The sequence below is a fragment of the Aplysia californica genome, unplaced genomic scaffold, assembly GCF_000002075.1.
Source record: "Aplysia californica isolate F4 #8 unplaced genomic scaffold, AplCal3.0 scaffold00472, whole genome shotgun sequence".
NCBI classification, from domain to species: domain Eukaryota; kingdom Metazoa; phylum Mollusca; class Gastropoda; order Aplysiida; family Aplysiidae; genus Aplysia; species Aplysia californica.
In genome coordinates this window covers 458,713-463,136 of record NW_004797742.1, presented here as the reverse complement: position 1 = coordinate 463,136, position 4,424 = coordinate 458,713, and the positions used below count along the sequence as shown (strand labels likewise).

Genomic DNA, 4,424 nt, shown 5'->3' with positions numbered 1-4,424 from the left:
GGTTCTGAACCTCTTATTCCTCAGTTAGGTATTTCCTTTCTTTACTATGTATTGAAGTGGTCCGCCCTTGTTTGGTACTTGAGAGTTCTTTGATGATGTGGTAAGCCTTATTACTGTTGCTATTGATTTAGGCTGTCTTCGTTTTCTTCACTCTGTTCTTCAGTCCACTTCTCTCCAGCTCCTCAAATTCTTTCTCTCTCTCTCTCTTTCTCTCTCTCCCCCTCTCTCTATAGATAGATAGATAGATAGATAGATAGATAGATAGATAGATAGATAGATAGATAGATAGATAGATAGATAGATAGATAGACAGATAGATAGATAGATAGATAGATAGATAGATAGATGTGTGTATGTGTGTGAGTGTGAGAGAGAGAAAGAAAGAGAGTGAGAGAGAGAGAGAGAGAGAGAGAGAGAGAGAGAGAGAGAGAGAGAGAGAGAGAGAGAGAGAGAGAGAGAGAGACAGCAGCAACATCCGCAACAGCAGCAACAAAATCACCAGGAGAACGGGAAGCCGCTCTGGCCCACCAGCCCGCCCGTCTGCCTGCCTGCCTGTCTGTGTCTGTGTCTGTGTCTGTGTCTGTCTGTGTGTGTTCCTCGTGTCTCCTGTTCGGCGCGTGAATCAGATCTCAGGATGCTCTCTATCAAGCGCGCCCTCTCAAACTCAAAGGTGAGTCGAGGCTCAGAGGCGCGTGAGCGTGAGCGTGAGCGTGAGCAGTACAGAGAGTTGTAAATCTATGCCCAGTGAGTCAGGACGTATTTATATCTTCTTTTGCGGTCGCGGGAATTTTGTATTAATCTTCTGAGCGTCGCTGTGCAAGGGGCCAGTGCGTCGTTGGGTTAATCATCTCTGTCTTGTGCTGTTGTCTACCAATACCAGGAAGAAAAGTAAAGTAAAAGGTGTTAAGTCTGCACATAGAAGGAAATCCCGACGACGTGCCACACGAGAGTATAGCAAACTACTGACGGTGAGTTTTATGCTCTTATTTATTGTGAAAGAAAGAAAGAAGCTCTGTTATGATCTATCTATATAATAGGGTTGTAAATGCGTCAATTTTAGCTGTTCAAAATCATGGATATTATAGTTTTACTTTCGTTATCTATCTATCGATCGATCTATCTATCGATCTATCTATCGATCTATCTATCTATCGATCTACATATCTATCGATCTATCTATCTATCTATCTATCTATCTATCTATCTATCTATCTATCTATCTATCTGTCTATCTATCTGTCTGTCTGTCTGTCTGTCTGTCTGTCTGTCTGAAATAATATCCATCTGTCTCGCTCTTTCCACTCTTTCTGTACAATGCGCCTATAAACCACCAACTTTCTTTGCATTATAAATGACCGACCACTTGCTGTTTTTGTACTAGGATATTTCGGAATCGGGATCGGGGGAACGTTTCCCTGGGAAAAGTGCTGTCTTTGAGAAAACGATTTGCTGTATTCCTCTGCCTTATTCATCCGTACATACCAAAGAAAAAAAAATCAATCAAAATAATGTAGGTCATTTCTATAGCGCCCGCTCCCGTACAGTACAGCTCTAGGCGCTTTACAATACCTTCATCTTAACACAAAATAGGCTACATGTCCTTGAACGTGACATATATTATGCTCTTTTAGATTAACGGTAATACAAAATCAGACGTTTATATCTGAATAATTAATAGCGATTACATCAGGTTTCCAGGCAAAGCAGAATCTTTAGAGTATGTTTACTTTCGTTAGGAAGGGGAATTTAAATATTGATCATAGCTCGATTCAGAATGCTGTATAGCTACCCCCCCCTCCACTCCCGACGCTGACCCTGCCTTTGGGTTTAGAACCGCCCCCTCCCCCAGCAGTTCTAATTAGTATGCGTGTTGCTTCATTAACCAAGAGTAATTTTACAATTATTATGCTTTTCGCTATTTCTCTGCTTGTGGTGCTTTTCGCTATTTCTCTGCCCTTGTCGCTGTCTTATTTTTTCCCATTTCGCCCTGTTTGCGTCCAATCTCCATTTGCTCTTCATTACTTCAGTAGAATTTATCGCTCATTTTTAAAAATATTGCACGCATGCGCGCATGTGTGTGTGTTAGTGTGTGTGTGTGTGTGTGTGTGTGTGTGTGTGTGTGTGTGTGTGTGTGTGTGTGGGTGTGTGTGGGTGTGTGTGTGTAGTTTTATGTGTCTTTGTGTGAACGTAATGTATATTATTATACCTTCTTATTCACACTGGGCGCACACTTTGCTCAGTTGTCACAATGTTTGACTGTGGAGTTGGGAATTTTGCTGGTACCTCCTTAGATTCTTGAACTTTATTTGTTTGAAAAGTTCCTCTAGCTCTTCAACTTCGTGGCTTGATCTTTCCCGAAGTGAACTATAACGTCATGACATACACATTTGTACAACGTTGAAAAGGTAGTAAATCCACACAATGAAATTAAATCATTACCATAGAGTGCCAAATCGGAAAAAATCATTGATGATCATGGTTTGCCATTCGTTCCTTTACTCGGATGTTATTTCAACAACAACAACAAAAACAACAACAACAACAACAACAACAACAACAACAACAACAACAAACAACTCTTGTTTCATCGTACTTTTTCCCAGCAGGCGTCTGTTAAGTTTTTTCAAGTAAGTTGCCCTGGGTTTGATACGGGGGCTCTGATACGGGGGCTCTGTTAGCCCAGTTGGAATCATGCTGGACTCCGGAATGGATGGCCTTGGTTCGAATCCCAGACTTTGTTCTTCAGTCCGTTTTGCTCTGTCCTATAGGAGACGGACGTCAAATTCGGAGGTTCCGCCTCTTAAATATCCTATCAGTGTCGATAGAGGCGAAAAACCAAAAACGCGTGCTTACCATACTGATGCATTTCGGTAGATGCTGAGACCCTTTAAGTGGCGTCGGTAGCCTAGTGGTTAGGCTACCGGACTCGTAATCGTGAGATTGCGGGTTCGGGGGTTCGAGCCTCAGCTCGGTCCGACAATGTGTCCTTGGGAAAGGCACTTTACACGAACTTCCCACTTGGCTCGGTCCTATCGGAGACGGACGTTAAATTAAGAGGTCCCGCCTCTTAAATAACATAATAGTGTTGATAGGGCCGTTAAACTCAAACCATTTCACCATTAAAAAAAAAAGACCCTTTACTGTCGTTCAATGATACAAGCAATCAGAAGACGCTTTCCCGATAGAAGATTAGAGAAAGGACGTATTTCTTACAGATTAGCAACAAAATGTTCTATCTGCTCTATCAAAATCGTCAGATTATTCGGAGTCGTTATCAAGATATTCAAAGAATTGCATTCGAAAAACCTGACATGTGGTCGGACTCATAATTTTTTTAACGTCAAATTTCTCAAAACGAAGCACTGAGTAGAAAAAACTTTGTATTCCTATGATTTACCATAAATTTTAAACATTTTAATTTGATCATTTACCAAAACCAAGCCGTGCAGTGAACTGTTATGAATGCAATCAACTTGTGTTTCGCGCGATCATGTGACCGTATGCAGTTGCGAGCGCCGTAGAGTTATTGGTTTCATCTTAAAGCCTGTTCACTTGTCTTTATTTGGATTAAAAAATATCCATTTATCTTGAATACAAGTCGAGATATTTGCGAAAGAAGGAGGTGGGGGTCACTTATTTTCAGAGGTAAAATTAGTGAGAAAACGGCCGCCAAAGATTAGTTATTTACTTAGCTAAAGAGTCCGTGGTAATTAAAAATTTACATTTTTTGTACCTTTAATCAACATTTTTCAGAACATTTCACACATAAATGAGTTTTTAATGGGTATGAAGGTGTTTAGCTAAAAAACATAAATTTGATAAAAATTCACAGCCTGCGGAAAAATGCAAGTTTCTTCACTTTGATTTATTTGCCGAGAGCCTGATTGCACCACGCTGCCTCACATATTGATAAAGGCTTCCATTAAAAAATGCGCTAAACACCAAACCTGGACATTTCCGGAAAACTAACTTCATTTCTTATTCTTATGATAAAAATTGTAGTGAGGATAATTTTCTCTTCTCAAAATTGTAGTAAGAATAATTTTCTTTACAAAAAAAAAAAAGTAAAAAAAAAAAAAAAACCCCAACAAAAAAGCACTGAATCGCTCGATATGTTTGTGATTTAATTGCGTTCCTTTATACTTTTGTTTTCATAGAATACTTTTCAAATATTGTTCCATTTTGTCTCCGTTTTGTAGTATGTGGATGTAACCAGAGACACTAAAATATAATACTCTCTGATGTAACGCACTTTGCAATGGAGCGCTTCAAATATATTTGTTTCGGGCGTTTGAGCATTCCTATAGGCCAGATGCTTTCCTCTGGGGACCTTTGACCTTTCTTCCCTCTCGGGTTGTTTGTTGATCTTTTCTTGGTTACTTTTGCTATCCATTAGTCTCTCTCTCTCTCTCTCTCTCTCTCTC

The 4,424-nt window shown here is 40.0% G+C and overlaps 1 protein-coding gene across 2 annotated transcripts in view; it reads left to right on the top strand.

Annotated features, from left to right (window-relative positions):
* The first annotated feature begins 522 nt into the window (after positions 1-522).
* The window catches only part of LOC101863459, a 99,960-nt gene continuing 96,058 nt past the window's right edge, over positions 523-4,424 (top strand). Inside the window, exon 1 of one of the 2 annotated variants that reach the window (XM_035971627.1) lies at positions 523-670. The gene's annotated coding sequence lies outside the window, so the exon portion shown is untranslated. The other variant, XM_005105475.3, reaches the window with a different exon arrangement.